The 25,488-nt window shown below is 40.5% G+C and overlaps 1 protein-coding gene and 1 non-coding gene across 2 annotated transcripts in view; both read right to left on the minus strand.

The window, feature by feature from the left end:
- Positions 1-25,488, minus strand: part of FOXP1 (forkhead box P1) — a 635,694-nt gene that overhangs the window by 388,647 nt on the left and 221,559 nt on the right. Inside the window, exon 3 of the mRNA XM_054245862.2 lies at positions 19,276-19,370. The gene's annotated coding sequence lies outside the window, so the exon portion shown is untranslated. The remainder of the gene's footprint in view (positions 1-19,275; positions 19,371-25,488) is intronic.
- On the minus strand, positions 10,001-10,139 carry LOC118148256 (U4 spliceosomal RNA). Its single transcript, XR_004735012.1, has one exon. It is a non-coding gene; the product is annotated as a U4 spliceosomal RNA (small nuclear RNA).

The raw sequence follows: 25,488 nt of genomic DNA on the forward strand, positions 1-25,488 counted from the left end.
TCTCTCTTTACCTGTGTAAATATGGCTTAAATGTCTCCATCAGTGTCAGGGAGCCACTATCAAACTAAACTTTTTCAGAGAGTGTTTTAATTCTTAAACCCTAAAGCTGAATGAAGTCCTGGGAGTGGGTGGCATTAGAAGAGTGTTTTTTCTTTTGCTTTCTTCAAGAAAATCTTCACCTAAAAAGAGAGTCCCGAAATACATGAAGCAAAACTGACAGAGCTGACAGGAGAAATAGAAAATTCCAGAGTAAGAGTTGGAGACTTCAATACTCCACCACCAAGCCTGGATAGAATGAAACAGAAGATCATCAAGAAAATAGAAGGCATGAACAACACTACGAGAGGCCTAACAGACATCATAGCAACTTCCACCTAATGACAACAGAAAATATACCCTTCTCAAGGACACTCTCCAGAATATACCATATTCAGAACCATGAAACATGGCTCACTAAATTTAGAAGTATGTTATCCAACTACAAAGGAATGAAATTAGAAATCAATAACACAAAAATGTGGGAAATCTGTAAACATGTAGAGATTAAACTATACACTCCTACATAATTAAAGGATCAAAAGTGATTAGAAAATACTTTGAGATGAATGAAAACAAAGACATACTAAAACTTATGAGGTACAGGTAAAGCAGTACTCAGAGGAAAATTTATAGCTGTAAACACCTATATTAAAAAAAGAAGGCCGGGCGCGGTGGCTCAGGCCTGTAATCCCAGCACTTTGGGAGGACGAGGCGGGTGGATCACAAGGTCAAGAGATCGAGACCATCCTGGTCAACATGGTGAAACCCTGTCTCTACTAAAAATACAAAAACTTAGCTGGGCATGGTGCCACGTGCCTGTAATCCCAGCTACTCGGGAGGCTGAGGCAGGAGAACTGCCTGATCCCAGGAAGCGGAGGTTGCGGTGAGCCGAGATTGTGCCATTGCACTCCAGCCTGGGTAACAAGAGTGAAACTCCGTCTCAAAAAAAAAGAAGAGGCCAGGCACTGTGGCTCACGCCTGTAATCCTAGCACTTTTGGGAGGCAGAGGCAGATGGATCACCTGAGGTCAGGAGTTTGAGACCAGCCTGGCCAACACGGCAAAACCCCATCTCTACTAAAAATAAAAAAATTAGTCAGGCATGGTGGTGTGTGCCTGTAGTCCGAGCTACTTGGGAAGCTGAGGCAGACCGGAACCCAGAGGGGCGAAGGTTGCACTGAGCTGAGATTGTACCACTGTACTCCGACTCCAGCCTGGGTGACAGAGTGAGACTCCATCTCAAAAAAAAAAGAAGAAGAAGAAGAAAAATCTGTAATAAAATCTTCCTAGGATTTAATCAACTGGTGAACAAATCCACCAACATATCCTAGAGCTTGACTCCCTAGTCACAAGATTGAACAATTTCTACAGCAATCATTTTTACTCAGTAAAGCAAAGATTAAGTTGTATTATCTGGAATGTTTCAAAGTTATCTATGGAAGCTTTTGGTAGAACATTCATGAGTCTTTTCTCAATGATTTCCTAAGTGAGGAAACTGAGATCACATAACAAGTTAGCAGATGATACAGCTTTAAAACACAGGCTTCTGAATTTGAATCTAGTGTTTTTTTCTGCTATATAAATAACTAGTCTTGGCTGGGCACAGAGGCTCACGCTTGTAATCCCAGTACTTTGGGAGGCCAAGGCGGGCGGATCACGAGGTCAGGAGATCGAGACCATCCTGGCCAACATGGTGATATGGTGAAACCTCATCTCTACTAAAGAGACAAAAATTAGCTGGGCATGGTGGCACATGCCTGTAATCTTAGCTACTCAAGAGGCTAAGGTAGGAGAATCGCTTGAATCAAGTAGTTGGAGGCTGCAGTCAGCCGAGATTGTGACATTGCCCTCCAGCCTGGGCAACAGAGCAAGACTCCTTCTCAAAAACAAAAATAAACAAACAAACAAAAACTAGTCTTGTGAATTTAACTTTTTTTGTGGCTTATCAGATTTACATGTTGCAAGCTACTAAATCTTTGGCTTACTATTGCCATTCTCTTTTCTAGGTGTCCACATGAGGGTCCATGTACACATCAGGAATTAATTACAATCTATTTTACAAATCATTTCACAAATCAAGGATGAATCTTTATTCCTAAAATCACAAGGGACTTATGGAAAACCGTGTGATGTGGTCTGACAGACCTGAAACTCATTTCCTATAGAGACAGTGGAACAGACACCACATGCTTGCTAGTCAAATGATCTAAGAAGGCAAAGCACTGAAAAATCTGGATTATAAAAGAAAACAGCCCGGGCGCAGTGGCTCATGCCAGTAATCCCAATACTTTGGGAGGCCGAGCCAGGGAGATCACCTGAGGTCAGGAGTTCAAGACCAGCATGACCAACAAGGTAAAACCCCATCTCTACTGAAAAGACAAAAATTAATGAGGTGTTGTTGGCAGGTGCCTGTAGCTACTTGGGAGGCTGAGACAGGAGAATTGTTTGAACCTGGGAGGCAAAGGTTTTAGTGAGCCGAGATCATGCCACTGGCACTCCAGTCTGTGTGACAGAGGAAAACTCTATCTCAAAAAATAAAAAATAAAAAAAAAAAGAGCCAACAGGCCAGGTGATGTGGCTCACACCTGTAATCCCAACAGTTTAAGAGGCCAAGGCGTGTGGATCATGAGGTCAGTAGATCAAGACCATCCTGGCTAACACAGTGAAACCCAGTCTCTACTAAAAATACAAAAAATTAGCCAGGCACGGTGGTGTGTGCCTGTAATCCCAGCTACTTGGGAGGCTGGGGCAACAGAATTGGTTGAACCAGGGAGGCGGAGGTTGCAGTGAGCTGAGATTGCGCCATTACAGTCCAGCCTGGGCAACAGAGTGAGGCTTCATCTCAAAAAAAAAAAAAAAAGCAAAGAGACCTTGATCTAAGTCTAAAATCTACCTTCCTTTTTTTTCAATTTGAAATAATTATAGATGACAAAAAGGGTGGTATATATTACAATACCCATATACCCTTCACCCAGTTTCCCACAACAGTGACATCTTATATAGCTGTATATAGTATCAGAACCAGGAAATCAGTGTTGGCACATTACTGCTAAGTAAATGACAGATCATCTCAGTTTGGGTCACTTCTTCTGTAACTTAGGCAATTTAATATAGGTAATCTCTTGGAGCCTCAGTTTATTCATCTGTAACATGAAGGTGATAAGAGGAGCTACTTCATAGTACTTATAAGAATTCATTAAGATGATGTTAGTATATATTGCTTACAAAAGTATCTGCCACACAGAACAAATGGCCAGATTATAATTATTAAACAAGACTTCTCAGATTTCCATTTTTTTTTTTTTTTTTTTGAAATGGAGTTTCACTCTTGTTACCCAGGCTGGAGTGCAATGGCGCGATCTCGGCTCACCCCAACCTCCGCCTCCTGGGTTTGGGCAATTCTCCTGCCTCAGCCTCCTGAGTAGCTGGGATTACAGGCACGCGCCACCGTGCCCAGCTAATTTTTTGTATTTTTTAGTAGAGATGGGGTTTCACCATGTTGACCAGAATGGTCTCGATCTCTTGACCTCATGATCCACCTGCCTCGGCCTCCCAAAGTGCTGGGATTACAGGCTTGAGCCACCGCGCCCGGCCAGATTTCCAGTTTGCTCTGACACTTTCCCTGATGTCCTTCCTACCTCTCACTAACATAGAGATGGCATCTGCCACCATTTATATAGTTTGACCCCAGAGGAAGAAAACACTAGAAAAACAACAGAATGGAGCCTACTCTAAGGACTGAAAGGAAACATAAGTCAAAATTCCTCTTCTTATGTGCATACATTGATTTTTTTTTTTTTTAAACTTAGTGTTTCCAACAGTGAAATGACTCAGGTGTCACTGACAATGCCCTTTGAGGCCTCTGGGGGAGAAAGGAGTGAACTAAATAAAATAGCTGGAACTTACACCAACATCTAAGAATAATCTCACACTTTAAATGGCTTAGTGTCCTTTTATGTTGGGTGGTTGGGGGGAAAGATCTCCCCCAACGATGAGTTTTTAAATCTCAATTAGATTTTTTTTATTTTATTTTTGAGACTGAGTCTCACTCTGTCACCCGGGCTGGAGTGCAGTGGTGCAATCTCGGCTCACTGCAACTTTGGCCTCCTGGGTTCAAGCAATTCTCCTGCCTCTGAGACTACAGGCATGCACCACCATGCCTGGCTTATTTTTGTAGAGTTAGGGTTTCGCCATGTTGGCCAAGCTGGTCTTGAACTCCTGACCTCAAGTGATCTGCCCACGTTGGCCTCCAAAGTGCTGGGATTACAGGCACTGAGCTACCATGCCTGGTGTTCAATTAGATTTTTTGAATCAAACAGATGAAATTCAAGCCTGGATCTATACTGTCACAGTTTTTAAACCCACTGGTGTCAATACTGAAGGCAAGCAGGACTCTTTAAGAGCTGGGGTTTTTCATTGGTCTTAAATAGATCTCTGTTTGGATGTACTTTTTGTACATGCAAGGAAGAACTACATATAGAAACAGTTCCAGGCACAACCAAGGCCTTCCCATCTGGGCACTACCCAACAAACCTATTGGCCCTTACCCTCAACCAGTTGTGTGGGTCCATCCGCCATCTCTCTGGTTCTGGCACTGCATATGGGTGTCAGTTCTGAGAATGTTCCTGTACCTTCCCTCCTTCACAGCTACATTTTAAGGATACAAGTGTTTAATTTATAATAAGGAAAGAAGAACTCTACTGGGGTTTCCCCTAACTCTGAAATGTTCATTACTTTGAGAATAGATGAATGGCAAACTGTAACTTAAGGACTTTTTTCTATTCTTCTTCATTCATTTTGCAAAGTGGCTGCATTTTCAAACACTAAAGTATCTACTCTGTTTCTATCAACAGACATAATCTGGAATCAGTTAAAAGGACAAATAATATGTCCACTACTCAGCCAAACAGCTAAAGTAAGGCATCTTCGGTTCATTTAAATACTCAGACTTCTCTTCTCCAAAAGTCAGACTAAATAAGAATCATATTTGGGGCTAGGCACAGTGACTCACACCCATAATTCTAGCACTTTGGGAGGCCGAGGCAGATCACTTGAGGTCAGGAGTTCGAGACCAGCCTGGCCAACATGGCAAAACCCTCTCTCTACTAAAAATACAAAAAAATTAGCTAGGCGTGGTGGCATGCACCTGTAGTCCCAGCTACTTGGAAGACTGAGGCACAAGAATCACTTGAACGCAAGTGGTGGAGGTTGTAGTGAGCTGAAATCACACCACCGCACTCCAGCCTGGGTGACAGAGTGATACTCTGTCTCAAACTCAAACACACACACACACACACACACACACACACACACACACACACACCAGAAAACAAAAAACAAATACAGGACCCTACCTTATTCTATATCACATATATCAACTAACTAGTTTATAAGCCTTGGTTTTGCAAGATTTATATGTGATTGGATGAAAGAAAATATTTGGGGATACAGGAAAGCAACTTATTTTTTATTTTATAAAATATACCAAATGATCCAAAACTGGTTTCCAACATGAATTGAAAAGAAGATGCCTTTAGCTTTGTGGGGCACAATCCCTTGTCCAGTTCTAACTGCCTTTTTCTCAACATGAACATATGTTTCCCTTAAAGTTACTTCTTTTTTCCTACACTGGTGTTATGCAAGATCCCTGCTTATTTTGGCGATGAAAACAAAATAAGAAGAGCCACCCAGAGTTCTCCATTCCAAAGAGAGGAGCTTCCCAAGAAAAGCAAAGTTTTGCTGCTGTATTTCCTTTCAGCACTGCCGAGAGCAGGCGGCATTCTTCAGTGCGGAAATTTAGTGCAGATGAGGGAACTGGTCCTGAAATACCTATTAGAACCATGAACAGCAGGTGTGGCAGGGACTATCTATAGGCTATATAGGTTTGCAATCACTTACTTTTTATTAAAAAAAAATTGAGGAGCGAGGTGGTTAAATAGACCCAATGCGCAATGAGAAAAGTGTTTTTCAAGCACAAAATATAAGGAAAGGAGAGGCTTGATATTTCAGAGAGCTAAAGAGAAACTAAACTCTCAAACTGAGAAAGCAAACCTTGACTTTATTTCTATAATCAAAATCCTCACAAAATTGGCCATAGATCTAGGTGAAAGCTTTAAAAATTTGGGAAGGGCTAGCATGCTTATGCAAGAAAAACAAAGAAAGGCGGCTTGCATATAGGATATTGGTTTCAATGAGGAAGGGTGAATGCCAAGAACAGTATAAGAATTAAGCACTCACATAATAGATCACTATGAGCAAAGCTCTCCTGCAGATGTTGGAGTTGGTGATCTAAGCCTCACACTTGGAAAGGTTGTGTGACTGGAGCCATGATATATAAAGTAAGACCCAAGTGCCAAAGTTTTGATTTAGCCAAGCAAACGTGGCTGTTTTTGTTGGGTAGACGAGGCATTTTTTCACTGAGCAAAGAATTACGGTAAACATCTGCTAACCATGACCACAAAAGAGGTGGTTGTTTTCATCCAAGGTCATTTTAAAGGAATAAATTGAATTAATACAACCTCAGGGCAGTAGTATCCAACCTTGTAATAAGTCTGCTTGCTTCTATCCACAGACCTATTCATGAAGAAAGCACTTAATCGAGAAAATTTCCCAGTGTTCCCATTACAGCTTCTTGAGGACCATGGATGTGGGGTAAGACTCTTCTGTGTCAAGGAATGCTTGAACACCCAAGCAGACTTCACTTCTTATCTCATTCCTTAGGCAGTTGTTTTCCAGAAGGTTGTCTAGCTTTATTAGCAAGACTTTATTATAATACACATCTCTTGCTCTAGTAGCAAGACTTTATTATAATACACATACTAAAGCCCCATTAAAAAAATTTAATGAGGCCAAGGCAGGAGGATCACGAGGTCAAGAGATTGAGACCATCCTGGCCAACATGGTGAAACCCTGTCTTTATTAAAAATAGAAAAATTAGCTGGATGTGGTGGTGCTCACCTGAGTAGTCCCAGATACTCAGGAGGCTGAGGCAGGAGAATCGCTTGAACCCGGGAGGTGGAAGTTGCAGTGAGCTGAGATCGCTCCACTGCACTCCAGCCTGGGAGACACAATGAGACTCCATCTTAAAAAAAAAAATGCTCTAATGGGTTGTAAGCTTTACCTCACATATAAACATCCCAGGTCACATCTCTCTCAAACTGCTTCTTTAAAGTTACTGTAAGAATTCACAGAATCCAGAATAGTTTGGGTTTTCAAAAATTCCTTATTTGGTTCTTTTTTTAGGAAAGAATGGGTAGTAGGGAAGCTTGCAGGAGCTGAATTATTCAGGCTGACTGTCATTCAGATCCATCAAATTACAGCTCAAAACATCACTTTACCTCTGAACAACCAGCCATACCTGCTCCAAAATGAGAGTCTCCCATAATTATTATTAAATGTTCCTAATTAAGACAAAATAATCAAATTCATAAAAGACTCCACTTCCATTCTGACTTAAACAAACTTCTGCATCTACCTTCTATATCAGAAGAGCCTTCTAGATTTAGAAAAGCCAGTTTTGCATAAACTACATGCTACCACAGAATTAAACTAAAGAACTAAAGTTTACTATTTCTGGCCTAGGGTCATGTCAATATCATCAGTCAACAAGATACTAAGTTTGCTAAATGTGAAGAACAGAGTAGGCCAGGTACAGTGGCTCACGCCTGTAATCCCAGCACTTTGGGAGGCTGAGGTGGGCGGATCATCTGAGGTCAGGAGTTTAAGACCAGCCTGGCCAATGTGGTGAAACCCCATCTCTACTAAAAATAAAAAAATTAGGGCATGGTGGCGTGTGCCTGTAGTCTCAGCTACTTGGGGGGCTTAGGTTGGAGAATTGCTTGAACTCAGGAAGCCATTTGCAGTGAGTCAAGATCATGCCACTGCACTCCAGCCCAGGCAACAAGAGGGAAACTCTGTCTCAAAAAAAAAAGAAAAGAACAGAGTTGTCTCTCTCCCACATTCTAAGAATTCCACTGGATGCCCAAAACCACGGTTAGTACTGAACCCTATGTGTATTATGTTTTTTCCTATACATTCATATTTATGACAAAGTTTAATTTATAAATTAGGCACAGCAAGAGATTAACAATAACAAATAATATAGGACAGTTTTAACAATACTGTAATAGAAGTTACGTGAATGTGGTCTCTCTCTAATTATTTTACTATAGTGTACTCACTTATTTTCAGACCATCGTTGACTGCAGATAACTAAAACCACAGAAAGTGAAACATGGATAAGGGGAAACTACCATATTTTCTCTCTTTTATTTATCTATTTCTCATAGAACTAGAACACAGCAATTCATACAGTCCAGCCTTCAGTAAGCTTATTGAAAGAATAAATAGTAAATTCATCAACTCCATTTATTCCAGCAGTTGCAATATCAAACAGGATCCCAAATGCTGGACCAGGCTAAGAGCAGCTTGGAAGCTTGGGAGTGGGAGGCTGTTGGTCTTTCACCTTTTCCACTCACTAGTCTTCAACAAATACCTATTAAACACCTAACAGGTGCTAGTCGCTGTGTTCGGTGTGTGTGCATGTGCATGTACATACATGTGTGGATAAGTGTATGTACACATGGGCATGTGTGCCAAGCAGAGGAGGGAGTAAAGGGGGAAGTGTGATCATCTGAATGCTATTGATAATTGACAGAATCTTGAGGGGTAATTAACACAGGTTTTAGGGTTCACCACGTCTGGCAAGTTACTCTGTGTTTATTTATTTGCCTTCCACATGCTAACTGTTATGTGCTAAGAAAGGAAAGAAAGTAGGCAGAGATGAACATGGAGGAAGCAGCAAGTTTTTGATACTCCAACTTCGCTTAAGAGATGATAAACCATTAGACAAGAGACGGGACTACAGAGGTCCCTGTCTATTTAATAATGGTCAATGCCTTCAGCTACAAAACAAAGCCAGCCTAATATGGCCCCCTAATTCTGCCCCAACCCAGTCAAGATTCATTTCTACAAGAAACTCCAACATCAGAGGCTACTGTGGTCAGAACTGGAATATAATCATGTACCACTACACTAACTTATGCTTAAAAAAAGCAATGCATCCATCATATTTGTATAATAAAGGTATTAAATCAGCTATAATTTCCAAGCCTTAAAAGAAAATTCCAAGCTTTTATGCATATTCCTAGTGAAAGATAATGTGATGAATGTCATAATATGAAAATAACTTAGTAGGAGGAAATAATTTTTTATCCTTTTTAAATTTTCCTTATGAAATGCATCATTTTAACATAATGCACTTCAACATAGTTACCCATAAATGTAAATTTGTTTTGATAAAATGAAGAGACTTTTAATCCAAATTGCACAGTGATGCTTCTACACTGATCTGTTATAACTTAGTAATCAGAGTTAACAGACTGCCTAATTAACCAAGTCATCATTTGCCAAGATCCAAATATGGGATAAATGGTGGGCCAAGGAGAAAATATGATGGACATGAAAATATATTAATTCAGGGAAGCATTAAAAACATGTGGAATTAAAGTTTTTTTGCTAAATCTCATCATCTTTAATATCTGTAATATTAAGGTATAAGTAACATGCAAAAATTTAAAAAATATATTCCATCTAGGGCACATGGAAAAACATTTGTATCAACTAGCTAAATGGACATAACTAATTTTTAAGCCTCTGACAACCAATGACGTACAAAATCACAGATACCTTTTGATGACAAGTAATATCGACAGAGGGCTTACTAACAGAAACATATTTGATATTTCATATGCTCCAGAGGGTTAGTCTCTATGTTTCTAACCCTTCAGGACGTATTATTTTTATCTTCAGGTACAGATGAGAAAACTGAGGTTCAAAATATTCTGTTGCCCCCAAGAATGTATGAATAAACAAATAATATCTGATCCTTTCAAAATTCTTAGGGAAGTGATTGTTTTATTTTATTTTATTTATTATTATTATTATTATTATTTTTAAAATCAGTCTCTGTAGAGACTGTCAAAAATTGCCAGTGCCAACTGTATTTCAAGTTGTCACGGTGGGGTATTGGGAAGTTTTCAATCAGCAATAATCGCACCTCGGATAAACCTCATTGGCTACGATACTGCCACTGCGCAAAGCTTAGGGAAGTGATTGTTAAAATTCTGTAATTTAACTCACCAAAATTTTTCCCAAGGAGGTTTCATCCATTCACTTATTACGTATTTACTAAGAGCTAGGAGACGGGGTGGTTTGGAAGATGTCATATGGCTCACCTGTACAAAAATCTTTCATCATCAGGATATTATTCCCACCACTTATATTTTCCATATGACCTAAAAGACGTGCATTTTGACTGCATTATGCTATTTTATAAGCCCGTTTTCCCAGGTCATTCAAAAGCAAGTCTCAATATAACATAGGGTTTAATCCTACTAAGTCCACTAACAAGACCATCTTCCCCTTGGCTACCTGGCAACTCCTATTCATTCTCTGAGACCCTAGTCTGGCGTCATTCCTGCTATGAGGCCCTCCAATCTCCGTTCTCCAATCCCCTCCCCAGTCAAAACGCACAATCCGTCAGTATTCTTGTAACTTCTCTATCACCATATTATGATTGACTTTTCTGTCTACCTTGCACATATAAGTATGTTAAAATCAAGCACCTTGGCTGGGTGCTGTGGGTGGCTCATGCCTGCAATCCTAGAGGCCGGGGTGGGTGGATCATGAGGTCAGGAGTTTGAGACCAGCCTGGCCAATAAGATCAAATCCCATCTCTATTAAAAATACAAAAATTAGCCTGGCATGGTGGCATGCACCTGTAACCTCAGCTACTCAAGAGGCTGAGGCAGAAGAATCGCTTGAACCTGGGAGGTAGAGGTTGCAATGAGCTGACATCATGCCACTGCACTCCAGTCTAGGTGACAGAGTGAGACTATGCCTCAAAAAAAAAAAAAAAAAAAAAAAAAAATCAAGCATCTTGCCTTAGGACCACAAACCATGGCAGATGGTAGGTGGATGGTTGGAGAGAAGAATGAATAGAAGGCAGGGAGACAATGAATGAACTCTAGACTCCTTGAGGACAGAGGCCTAGTAGCATTTCTGAGGCACAGCCCAAATGCCATTGGAGATGTCAAGCGTTCGGCAGACAGCTTTCTGGGAAAACTCTCATAGATGATATTTAGTTGTGGGTTAGCTGAACCATATGATATTTAAAGGTTCCTTCACCCTGTAATTCTATGTATTTGCTGTACATCAAGTATAGTACCTGCTGTGTACATAAACATCGTTCAGTTTCCCAGAATTATGTCCCCTTCTTCTGAAACCAGCCCTCTTTCCACCTACTTTCCAATGTTTTGTGTAGGTCAAAGGCCATCCATGGCTTTAGAGATGGGCACATGACCCATCCTAAGGCAAGCAGGACCTCCTACTGCCCCGACGCACTACTGCTCCAGCTCCAGCCAGTATTTCAACAAAAGGCATGTGGCACACACCAGACCAATCACTGATGCAGGAAGATCCAGATTCTGTGACAGCTGCCAGAGCTCTCAAGAAAAGATCTTTTCTGCTGGAGCTGCTACAAAAACAGACTCAGGAAAGGTTATTCTGTCACAATCGAGGAAACGCCTCCGTGAACGAATCCCACAGGGAGCATAGCACAGCCAGGAGATCGCCACCAAGACTCAATGGCATGAGCTGAACCTCCTGCTTCAGATGTCCCTGGAGCTAGTTCCGCAATCCGACTTTTCAACATTGTGAGCCAATTAATTCCCCTTTGTGCCTAAGCTGGTCACTCAGAACCAAAAAGACCTAAAATATGGTGAGCTCAGTATTTTAAGACACTGACACATTAGAAGTGGGCTGTCTGCTTTTTGTGTTAACAAGGCAATATGAATACTTCAAACCTCTTAAGAGAAAAATTGGTTATTTGTGGTCCCTTGTAACTGGCATTGATAGACTTTTCTTCAAGCCTAATATTTTACCAATATTTGAAGGTCAAAGTCCTTGGCATACAGCTTATGAACCTATAATTCTACTGAATAAGAAACCAAAGGTATTCTACTCTGTTAGCCAGTGATACCTTTAAGTACCCCAGATCTTTACCCTGGTAAATAAAAAGCTTTCCAGGCGAAAGTTTCTAAGAACGAAAAGAACATTCTGAACCTGCTTGCTGGGAAAATGCCCAGGTACAGGACTGAAGCTTTGGGAGGGAGACCCTCTTGCTTGCTACACTTTTTTCACACAGGTGACTGAGCAGAACGAATCAATTATTAGGTGGTCAGAGGCTAATATGAAGTAAAATGAGGGCTACAGAGATGAGGTTAATTAGAATAATGTCCCAGAGAAAAATGACTCAAAGATCTAGAGAAAATATCTTAACAGGCACATCCAACTCAAGATAGAAGAATGGCAATTAAGTGGTTGTCCCTGTTCCTAATCAAATTGGGACATACTTTTATTTCCCATAGCTCTTGTATTAGCAAAAAGAAAGCATTTGAAGAAGTCTAGTAAGATCAAGCAGGGCCTGTTATATAGCATTGGCGTATAAAGGCTCAACATGCAGTCCCAGAGCAAAAAATTTCTGTGAAAACAAAACAATACCTGCAAGTCAATACCCCAAGAATATGTGGGCTTGAGGAAGACCGCATGGCATAGTGACTAAGAACCAGGGTACAGACAAGGGTGGTGGCTTACACCTGTCATCCCAGCACTTTGGGAGGCTGAGGTGGGTAGATCACCTGAGTTTAGGAGTTCAAGACCAGGCTGGCCAACATGGCAAAACCCTGTCTCTGCTAAAAATACAAAAATTAGTCAGGCATTGATCAGGCATAGTGGCTCATGCCTGTAATCCCAGTACTTTGGGAGGCAGAGGTAGGTGAATCACAAGGTCAGGAGTTCGAGACCATCCTGGTCAACAGGGCGAAACCCCATCTCTACTAAAGTATAATAAACATACAGGCATGGTAGCGCATGCCTGTATTCCTAGCTACTCGGGAGGCTGAGGCAGAATTGTTTGAAGCCAGGAGGAGGAGGTTGCAGTGAGCCAAGATCACACCACTCCAGCCTGGGTGACAGAGCAGGGCTCCATCTCACACACACACACACAAAATATATATATATAAAATTGGAGTTGACAGCCGAGATCACACTACTGCACTCCGACTCCAGCCTGGGCGACAGAGTGAGACTCCATCTCAAAAACCAAAACCAAAAACAAAACAAGGTATGAGGGGAAGGGGTTCCTGTTTCAAAACAAGGTACGAGGGGAAGGAGTTCTTGTTTCAAATCCTAGCTTTGCTCCATATAAGTACAGCGTTCTGAGTGAGTCATGTAACTCACCGTTCTTCAGTTTCCTCACCTGTAAAATTAATTTTTAGAATGGTGATTACTTCACAGAGTTGTTGTGAGTTAATAAACATCAAGGGCTTAGAATCATGTCTGGCACACAGTAAATCCCCAGTAAAGGTAGCTATTTATACAGTACACCTTTCACAAGCTACAGTGTTTCTCTTAAACAACTACTTTTTGGTGAGATTTTTTAGGATTAGATTTTTTTATGAGTTTAGAAAATTCTCCTTCCACCTTTCCTTCCTTCTTAAGTATGTAGAGTATTGGTGATAGCATGACAGGCAAGTTCTTCTAGGTATACACATATAGATAAACCTAAGAAGGTCTAAACACCAATTACTCTAGGAGTAGAATCCCAAAGAAACTGCCATGTTTAGGAAGTGGGTCAGGAGTGGGAGGCTATTTTGTGTCACCGTTAATGAATGACTGGGGACAGATGTGGACAAAGACAAGACACAGGCCCTCCTGATTGGAATACCCAGGGCACAACGTTGACTGATCCACTAGCAAAGCTGCTGAGAAATTCAGCCTCAGCGTATCTTAACCAGAGTGACCTGGCACCGAGAGACTGCTGAACCAAACTGGACTCAGACAATGCAGCAAGATTTCAAAACATGAAAGAAAAAAACCCTCAGAAAGCTCCTAATCTTTCCTGTTGATTCTCAGGCACCAGGGTATTGAGAAGAGGGCAGCACGAGGGCTGATCTAGGCCCTTGAGCATCCCATGCAAACTGCCTGATCAAGTCTCAAATTACACGGATCTGTTTCCCCTTTCATGAGTTATTATTTTAGTTTCTGAAGTGATATTTGGAGAGAGGGGTGTTATATATTTTTAGAGATGCAAAAAAATCTGGGTGTTAGCCACTCTGAGGGTTATCATGAGTCTAACCAATGTTTTTTTTTTTTTTTTCTAATTCAATCACTTACACTTTGACTGATACTCACCAGATTTCATCTTTTCCTTTCCTAAAAGGGTATTAGTAACCACATTTGATGCCTTAAACTATATTTTAATCACGTCCTTTTATTTTCAGGTTGCAAGAGTACACGTTATGAATTAATAAAAAACAGTGATTTTAATTTCCTAGATAACTCTAGTCACTCCATAAGTCGTGTAAATAAGAGTATATGATTTGATAGATTTCATTCTTTTCCACCAAAACGTCCTGTGATACAGAGTGAGACAGGTCCCTCTCTCTGCTTCGGCTTTTACCTAACAAATTCACAACGAACAACACATGTCAACCACTGACATGGTACAACAATATAGCAAAAATAATAGATCATCTTCCTCAAGCAGGTGGAAGAAGTTGGTGTTAACAATGAAAGACATTTATATCTAACTCCTTTCAGACTATATAGATTTTGGTTTTCTATCAAAAGAGAAGTTATGTGAATTTTCAGGACAGAAGTATCAAGTGTAGAGAATTTACCAGAAATTTAAGATGCCCTCTATGGCAAGGCAGGAGATCAAACCAGCTCTGATTAACTTAAAGGCAAAACACAGCCCCAGCAAGATGGTGTACAGACACTGCGGCACCCCAAACTCTGAATTTCCATGGTTTTCAGGATGTAGGTCAGGCTAATCTAATGCTTGCAATAGCTCAGTGAGCTAGGTGATGCTATTACCCCTGCCTCAAAGAAGTAAACTGAGTCCTAGAGAAATAGAGAAAGAAAATAATTTGTCCAAAAAAAAAAAAAAAAAAAAAAAAAAGAGCCAGTGAATGAGAGTGCTGAGGTTTGAGCTTGGATCCCAACATTTTCTTTATCAATTTGGACCAGCCACAATATGCTTAGGTCCAAATGGCAAACAATTCTGTCTTCATGGGGAAAATGACGTATATAACCCCTTCCGGATAGGACACGCAGAGTATGCAGTGAGTGCATAAGTGGAAACTTTCCAGAGAAGACCCAAGGGCAGTACTCTATTCCTATGATAAAGGTGATGTGTGTAGCTTTGTTCCTTCTTTCTCCCTCACCCAGATACAGTCCTCTTAAGTACCATAAAAATACAGAAAGTCACAGGGAAATCCCCAAACAGATTCTGACTGATTCAACAAATACTGACGGCATGCATACCTACCATATGTTAGGCACTGCTAGCCATGGAGAAGCCACACTGAATAAGACCGCCTTCTTGCTTAATATCTGACAAACAGGTGAATTCATGAAGGGACACAGCTGTAACATATGGAACAAACAAGAGGTTTGGATCAAGAAAAATAACAGAGGGGACGTCCCCTTTCACATGGGTAGTCAGCAAAGGCATGTTCAAGGAGTTGATTTTTGAATTGAACACTAAGGGATGAGAAGGAATGAGTGCTGGGAGGCACAGAAGTTATCCCGTGGTTCAGAGGCAAGGGAGTTTTTATGGCGTCTGAGAAGAGGAATGGGGTTTAAATAAAATATTGGAAACCGTATCAAAAGCTCAAAGTTTCCAAAAGTCTTTTGAATACGCAAGATCGTCAAGCTACTATCTCCACCCAGTGAACAAGACAGAAGCAAAACCTATGTCAGGCAGACCCTTGGTAAATACTAATATAGGCTGGCATCTGTACCCCCAAAACCATCACTTCTGTGATATGGTGTAAATGTTAATAAATTATTAAGGTTAATGAATGTTAATGAATTGTTATTATAAGTAGTGTGACTCTTACCCATCTCACTTAACAGAGCTCAAAAACTCAAGAGACAGCCAGGGTCATGTAGCTGGCACTGTTTTTCAATCTGGGTACAAGTCTCCAACTGGGTTACCCATGAGCACTGCTGACAATCTTTGCCACCGTCATGTGGCAGCTTCTGTGTACAGATGACACAGTTCTTTCAGGGCCATTCCCAAGAAGATCTGTGGGGAACCAGGACCTGCTTTGCCCAGTCAGCACAGAGGCAGGGACAGGGGATGAGGTGGCAGAAGATCGACACCATGTCGCATCAGCCTGCACGAGCGAAACCCTACAGTTTCAGATTATCATCAGCAACACCAACTTGAAAGCAGTTAGTGAATTCTGCTTGCGAGGCAGGCCCATTGTCTGACTAAGTTAAAAAAAGGAATAAAAAAAAGAACTGCATGCTTCTCAGGGGAAATCCTCAAAACAGGACCCAGAGACCTAAGCTCTGCTAACAGGGCTAGACCAGCTGTATACATAGCTGCACGTGTCCTTGAAGATGTGCATCAGACAACCGCCCAAGGCTCTACTTGAATTTACTAGGGAATGCCAGGTAAAGAGCGACAGACTGCAAAACACAACTATCAGTAAAACAACAACCAGTGAACCAGCAACAGGATGGGACAAACTTGTCAGAGACAGGGATTTCCACTGTATCACCTGGGGCGCCTAGCACAACGCTGGCATTTATGATGTACCAGGATCCGTGCTAAGCTCTTTATAAGCATCACCTCTCTAACTCTTCATAGTGGGTTGGCTTCTATTTTTAACCCCTTTTCCAGATAAGGAGGCCGTGGCACAGAAAGGTTAAGTAACTTGCTTAGGGTTATTCAGCCAGGAAGTGGAAGAGGTGGAATCTGAGTCTAAGCCGATCTAACTTCAAAGCAGACACTCTTAACCATGCTGCTATCCTGTATCCACAACAGGCATCCAGGGAGTGTCTGTGAATACATCCATTACCCCAACTTCTATGACTACTCGTCATAGGCTGGTATAGGCAGAAAATATATTTTTAATACAAAATAGAGGGAAGTCTCATTCTATTCATTTTATGGGATAAAAATTTTCACAGGAATTGCGTACAGGCCAATTTGGGATAGAAAATTTGGATGGGAGTGGCTTACTTGCTCCGCGTACTCCACTCCCAAGGTAAGCTTTCAGCAGAGATACAGAGAGCAACAAATCTCAGAAATGTAGCATGGAGAGTTCTGTCCTGCCCTTGAGTCTACATAAGCACAGAGGTACAGTGCAAAGCTGTCAGCAACGCGCCCTGCACATCTAGGGGGAACAGAACTGGGTGTGAGTGCATGTTGCTAATACCTCATACTAGTACTCAAGCCTTACTGAAATCTTACATCCACAGGCAGGAAAACCCATTAGACTACCATATTCTAGAGTTTAAATTTTTCTTTATAGCTCTCTTAATAAAGAAATTTATTTCTCAGATTCGCCGTGGCACTTTGAGTAAGAATACTACGGTCCTAAAATATTTACTGAGCTGTATCTCTGCTAAGAATTAAAAAGGCTAAAATTCTAACATGTAAAATTCAAACAAGGCACAGTCAACAGAAGACAATCACTGAAAATAAATAAATATCAAACGTAGCAAAACTGACAGCATTATGTTGTATAAGTAACCACAATGATTGCTCAGTAAGCAATTTGCCTTTTCTTAGTATTAGAACCCAGAATTTATCTGGGACATCAAATTTTAAGGATGCATTTCCCAGATACCTTTATAGTTAGGGGTGGCTAATAGGATGTAAGCTGGCAGCACTGGATAAGGCTGCAGGGAAGGTGCTTTAAAGAGGCCTACCTCAGCCAGGAAAACTACTCTTTGTCTCCTCCTTTCAGGACGCAGAGGCAATGGCCTCTGATGCAGCAGCCATCATGTGACGTTGAAGATGAAGGAACACACTTAAATAAGCAGAGCAGAAAGACAGAAGGCATGAACTGCTCTTCCCAGATGTTTTTACAAGAGAGAATAATTAAATAATTTTTATACTTATCTCTTCCTTATTAGAAAACAATTCTTAACTAATACAATAATATGAAAACGTATCTAAAGATGACACTACAATTTTCTCTGAGGGAAACTAGAAAATTCATGAATTGGGATTCTGATTAACCCTCTATTCCCAAAGCTGTTTGTTTAAGTATGACTTTCCTTCTTAATTAGTACTGCTAGCCCAGGGAAGCATATTTGCCGAGCCTGTCTCTCTGTTTTGACATGCAAGGCTTGTGAAATTCAAACATACTTGTAGGCATCCAAAGCATTATTATTTATTAAGGCCTATATTAAAGGTGAGATCTTACAGCACTCTCAGATTCTGATGATTAAAGGAAATTTAATCGTTCTTCATTGGCATTTGATCTTTAGCCTACCATAATCTACCCGCATATCCCTTCATCCATATTTGATACTTAAAAAAAGACATTTCAACAGCTTGTCCATCAACTGCAAAATAGAAGGAACGTACAGACAAACCACATTACTCAGAAAATATGAGAGCTTTCCCCCACACTCATTTCGCTCATGAAAGCCCAACGTGATTAAAAAGGTGAAGAAGTCATACTCCACGAGGTGAGCTGGAATGACTGTAGAGCCGATCATCACATTCGTAAGGAGTTTCGAAATTTTCAAAGTGCTTTCACATGCAGTATATCTTGTTTCATCCTTACACCGCCATCTTTCAAGGTACTACAGGCAGATTTTTTTTTTTAATTCCTGTTTTTAGCAGACAAATGGTTTGCTCAAGGTCAGATGGAGTGGTACCCATTGAGGTGTCAGGTTTACAGGTCAAATGTCCCTCTTTGATGCATCAGATCAAGGGACAGCCTACTATTGCCTTCAGGCCAAATATGGCTTACTGTCTGTTTTCATAAAGTCTCACTAGAGCACAGTGACACCCATTTGCTTGTATATCATCTACGGCTACTTTTGTGCTCTAAAGGCAGAGTTGGCTAGTTGCAAAAGAGACTGTATGGCTCACGAGGATGACAATATTTACTATACGGTCCTTTACAAATTTTGCCAATCCCTGCATTAGGTCATCTTCCCACAAATATGATCCAAGTTATGAACCCGATTCATAAAAATCATAAAGCCATCATGGGGCAGGGTAACAGCATTCAAATGCCTGCTAGCTTCAGAATCAGGGCCTGATAATTAGAAAGCCCATCATCTTCTGCAGGATTACTATATTGACCACTGGGTCTCCTGCAAAGGTAGATGGCAATTTTTCAGTGGTGTCTGTCACTTACCCTGAAATTTTATCGTGTCTCACAGCCATAAAAAGCCTGGGGTCACTGGGAGGGGGCATGCATAATGCCACAGGACTGCAACACACAGAGGGAAGCTGAAAGCAAAAAGAAAAGAAGAGGTTAAGTGAAGGGGCAATTGTGATGCTTCAAAAGCAAGACAGACACACGAGCCTTCGGTATCCCTTGTTTACACACCACATTTACCTTCAGTATATAATCATGTATCTAAGCATCTATTTTATCCTTGGCCTTCTAGAATCAGCATGTGACCTAGTTCACAATCTGAATTACAGAAGGAAGATGCAAAATGTTATGTAGGTAAAACTGTCACTCTTGAAGGCACTGACATCCACTTAGGACGTTTAGTTCCTTTAACTTCCATACCATAATTTATTTTCTTTCTTTCTTTTATTCTGAGACAGGATCTTGCTCTGTCACCTAGGCTGGAGTGCAGTGACACATTCAGGGCTCACTGAAGCCTCAACTTCCCAGACTCAAGCACTCCCAAGTAGCTAGAACTACAGGTATGTCCCACAATGCCCAAGTAATTTTGGAATTTTAGTAGGCAGGCTGGTCTTAAACTCCTGAGCTCAAGTGATTCTTCTGCCCCAGTCTCCAAGTGTTACAATTTCAGGCATGAGCCAAGACTCCCAGCCCTAATTTCTTTCCCTCCCTCCCTCCCTCCCTCCCTCTTTCTTTCTTTTTCAGACAGAGTCTCGCTCTATCACCCAGGCTGGAGGAGTGCCGTGGCAGGATCTTGGCTCACTGCAACCTCTACCTCCAGGGTTCAAGCACTTCTCCTGCCTCAGCCTCCCAAGTAGCTGGAATTACAGGTGTCTGCCACTGTGCCTGGCTAATTTTGTATTTTTAGTAGAGATGGGGTTTCACGATGTTGGCCAGGCTGGTCTCAAATTTTATCCTCAATGATCTGCCTACCTCGGCCTCCCAAAGTGCTGGGACTATAGGCATAAGCCATTGTGCCTGGCTTATAATTTATTTCTTAGGATAAATTTTGAGAAATGAGGAAAAGAAGATCCATAGGTCCAAATGATAATTTTGCTATGAGTTTTCATCATTTAGCCTGTCTCAATGCATCCGGCAGAAGAGACAGGAGGAAATAAATACATCCATGGACCCAGACACCCCCCTAACAAAACAGACAAGCTCTCTCCTGCCAGCCAAATAGAAAATCTTACTTGCCACAGTTAGCAAGTAACTCTTTTTTTCAGTTGAATTTCAAATGCAGAAGACGACTGTGACACAGCCTTCTCATGGAAATAGTCACTCTGTTCATGTGCTGAGACTGCAAGCTTTCAGAGCTTGGTTGGGTTATTAGTAGAATATTTACCAAATCCAATTCCAAATAAGTTCTTGCTGACAGATAAGTCAACTCATCCTCAAGCACTTTCAGAAAGTTTTTGCGAATAGCTGTCAGTAGGAAGGTTTCACATGCCAGGTCATTTCTGCATAGCTCCTTGAGATAATAATGCCATCTATATGGCCCACAAGATTACATAAAGGACACTCACTAACACAGAAAAAAATAGAACTATAGAGTGCGTAGAAAGCCTGAGCATTGGGGGCATGTCCATGTATGTCTGTGTGCGGTGTTCTCTTTCAAGAATAAATTCAGGCAATACCCTGTGAATTTACATGTTTTTAACCTACTCAGATGGAGAAGTTGAAACTAAAAAGGAGATGCATGAAGTTTTATGATTTGAATAGTCACCTGTCTCCGGAAACAATGTGGGTTGTCTGCCTACCAGAACTCAGAGGAGAGTTAAGAGATGGTGTTCCCAGTGGGTGTCTCTTCTAGATATGAGATAAACCCAGCCCAGATTTGTCCACACTATGTTTTCTAGGTATCTGGTGTTTACTGTGCATAAACCGTTTGCTAAATACATCATGGCTTAAGAATCTTCATTCTTATGAGTTTAATGTGCTGTGTTGGCATTTTCCCTCTTGAGCAAGGAAGCCTAAGAGTATGATAAGAATGCATCAAAAATATTTTTAAGATAATTTCAGTTGGCAAAGGCTGTAATCGTTCAAACTTAATTGGTGAACTCATTAATGAGCAACTGCCATGAAAAGAAAGAGGACCATTGTCATTGACTTATCAGAGCAATGAGATAACGAAGTTAATTACATTGTTTTCAATGGATTTACACTGGCTGCCTTTTAGATTATACATTTCCAAACATTTGTTCTGACACCCCATGTGTTTGCTCTCTTAACAAAAAACCATGAGCTGTGGATACCTCCAGGAAAAGTCGGCAGATCACAGCCCTCTCGTCCAGGCAAAGCAACTGGAAAACTTTTCTACCCTTTATTATCTACTTGTAAAATGTTATAAGCCTGTAAACTAGTTAATTTATGAGCCATGTTAATAATTTGCTCACACTCGATCGCAGGTTTGGAAAACACAGTTTCCAAGGGATGTGGGAGGATAATTTGTAGGTCCAGCTTCTCTCCTAAGGGGACACTAACTAATTTGACACTGTAACATGACATTGATGGCGGGGCACACTAATGACCATTCTCCAAGACGGGGCTGTCAGCCTGTCGTTCCAGTGAGAAGCGAGTCTGCTTTCACGGCTGCTCAGGACTGGATGCTCAACTAATTATTCAGACAGCGACATTAATGAGAGCCCTCATGTTTATTTTCAACATACTAACCAACGCTTAGCTACCATTTGTCTGATATGGTCATTGATTAAAATGTGTTTCATGAATAGTAAATTTGAACTCTAATATAACAAAGAAGCATCGGAGAAAAATAAGGAACAGCTGACTGGAAACCAACCTGGTCCGCACAACTTGTTTTCTGCCTCATATATCGTCAAGGACAAAGTGACAGGTAGTAGGAAATGCTGTGAATTCCAAGAAAAGTGAGAGGGATATTTTGAATTACACATGTCCATGGGCAAGTCTGACTTTTGACCAAGGCCACTGGATACAATATGGTCAAGAGCAGCTTCCATCTCAAATAAACTTTACTAACTTTATGATACTGAATGAAAATCTGTGTTTTATTATTTATTTTTTGAGACAGGGTCTCACTCTGCCACTCGCGCTGGAGTACAGTGGCATGATCTCAGCCGACTGCAGCCTCCACCTCCCGGGCTCAAGCCATCCTCTCACCTCAGCCTCCCAAGTAGCTGAAACTACAGGCAGGTGTCACTATGTCTGGCTAATTTTTGTGTTTTTTTGTACAGATAGTGTCTCATTGTGATGCCCAGGCTGGGCTCAAACTCCTGGCCTCAAGCAATCCACCTGCCTTGGTTTCCCAAAGTGCTGGGACTACAGGCATGAGCCACCATGCCCAGCCTGAATGAAGATATTTAAAGTTAGTTTTTTTCAGAAAATGACCAAAATTTGCTTAAATGTGTTTTTTGAACCTTACAAAAGTTTGATCTTTGATTAGTCTATAATAAGATCTTCACAAACATTAATAATTGCTGTTTTATTTTTTCCAAATCAATTGCAAAACCATATGGTTAGGGTTTTTTAAAAAGTGTTTTTTAATATCCTCTTTTGTCTTGTTTCTAGTCTACTAAACCTTGTAATCAAGTTCTTTGTACTTTAAATTAAATTTCTATTTTGGTATGATAAATTTTGTCCTTCATTTTAGGGTGATTATAATCCTAAAATATTAATATAATCGTAATTTAAAATGAATAACTTTCAAAAAAAAGGTGTGCTTAGATCTATTAAAGGTGTTAAAAAATTGAAAATGCTCCTGATATAGTTCATTGTAAAATGTGCAACCCGAAATAAATAACAGTGGTAGTATTTCAACAGATGTTCTGCCATCATAGATAAAGAATTCTACTCAATATTGTGTATGACTTCTGGTTATATAAAACAGCAAAATAAATATGAGTTCATGTAGATCACTTTGGGAAGGAAAATGTCATTGCATGCAACATTTCTTAAGTATGTATTTCTAAACTTACTCACTTTGAGATAGATCTATAATTTTAGAACGCCAAAATGCCTAAATGGCACACAACATGTGGGAAGCAGATTCAGATTGCAGGCTAATTTCTGAAATATAGTTAAACAAGCATCCAGATAAACTGTTTCAAACCAGCACGACTGTCTCTAAATGCTGCCCTTCCCAGGGGACTTGTTGCAGACAGGTTCTCAGATTAGCAGCACCTCTGGGCAGTTTATGTATGGTAAGCATTTGTCCTCCAAAATAATACAAGAAAATGTGGTCAGTCTGTGGCAGAGACTGGCTAACCGTTCATCAGATCCATTTCCTTTTCCTGAACACACAGCTGGAATGCATTTCCCAGCATCCCTTGTAGTTAGGTGGGTCCTGGTAACTGAGTTCTAACCAAATAAATGGAAGTGGGTATATACACTCCTTTCATTCAGATCCTGAAGCCTCTGGCACCATCCCTAATGACTGCTTTCTTCCCTGGATTGTGGGTCCAGAGATCTAATGGAGAACTCCTAGTTCCTCTGGATAGTGGAGTCACTGGATGGAATCAGCCTGGGTCCCTGAAAGACCACATGGAGCTGAGCTACCACTGCTCCTGTCCCCCTCAACCAGCACTAGACTGTGAGGTGCTTGAGAATTAAATGCCCTTGAGTTAAGCCTTTGAGATTCTGGAATGTTGGTTACAGCTACTACTATCTCTTACCCAAATACATGGACCTTTCCAATTTCTTCCTAGCTTAACCCTAAGTAAACAGCTCTGTCAATTTGGAACATTTTTTCTGAAAATATTTCATACTTAGGATTATTTGCTCCTCTAACTTAAGCTAAAGGTAGAAAAAGGAAAGGGAACCAGAAGCTAATGTATTCCCAAAATGTGTCAGGCATGGCTTTCCTTACTTAATCTTCATGCAGCCCAGTAAGGAAGTTTGATTCCCATTTGACAGAAGAGAATACTGAGCTGCTAAGAACTGAAATACAAGCAAATGCCACAGAATATTGATCTAGTTGACCAATATCTAGTTTAGATACTGGCTTTCAATATCTAAACTTTATAGAAAATACATATTTTATTTCAAAATGAAAACATTTTTGTCTGTTGTTATCATAAAAGAAAAAATAATAAAACATCCTTCAAGTTTAATATAACATTTTAAATGAAATGTGTGAAGGTTAAGTATTGCATTACAGTATAATTGGTAGAATATCAGAAACTTCCCAGAGGTTTTGAAAACCCAGACACCAAAGTTATGTCTCATTGTTCTTCATGATTAAAAAAAAAAAGTCACATTTCAAACAAAACAAGTGTATGTTGAGATCATATTAATTATTGAATAATTACTGTTTTAAACATTTTTACATCCTTAATATCATAGTTATTTAGATACGACATTTTGCTTTTCGCTGTATTTTAGAAAAGAGTTGGCAAACTTTTTCTAAATAATAATAGAAAGGAACACTTTTTTCTGTAAAGGAACACTTAGTGAATAGTTTACACCTAAGAGCTACAAGCTCTCTATTGCAACTACCAGGTATTACAGCAGAAAAGTAATCATATGTAAACAAGTGGGTGTTGTTGTGTTCTAATAAAACTTTATTTACACAAACTGGCAGTGGGCTGGATTTGCCAGCTTCTGCTTCAGAACACTGATTGGGGGTTTTGTACATTGACACATAACACATTAAAATTTTTCCTACGTAAAAAAATGGACAATAGACTCTGGCTAGCATTTTCACTCAGGATATCTGACTGCCAGGGATGGATTACTGATGGTAAGCGTAGTTGCCTTAATTTGCCAAAAGGTTAACGGATGAGTGTTGGCAGGCTCAGCTTCTACTCACCCCATGCCTGGTTCTTTCCCCTAAGTCATGCCACCTTTCCAAGGGCCCATGCGCCCACATAGAGAGCTTACTGGAATCCTGTGCCATTCTAAACAAACACCCAAGGAATACTTGCAACACCAACAAAAGAAAAAGCTGAAGCTTTTTTCAAGCCCCTGTGTTAAGACTGTTTTTTTTCAAGCCCCTGTGTTAAGACAGTGTAGGTGACAGTCACCTTAAAGTGACCTTATGTTGAACCTTGTTTTAAAAAGCAAAATAAATAATAGGTAGATTTCAGATGTCACTGGAAGAGAGACAGAAATGACATCCACTAATAGTTTCAAAATCAGGCATGAAGTTTCCCTAAATTAGAACCAAACCGCTTTCTTGGATTTAAAGGATGTTCTTTGTTAACCAATTTCAGGGTAGAAGCTACGTGTCCAGTG

The sequence above is a fragment of the Callithrix jacchus genome, chromosome 15 (assembly GCF_049354715.1).
Source record: "Callithrix jacchus isolate 240 chromosome 15, calJac240_pri, whole genome shotgun sequence".
NCBI classification, from domain to species: domain Eukaryota; kingdom Metazoa; phylum Chordata; class Mammalia; order Primates; family Cebidae; genus Callithrix; species Callithrix jacchus.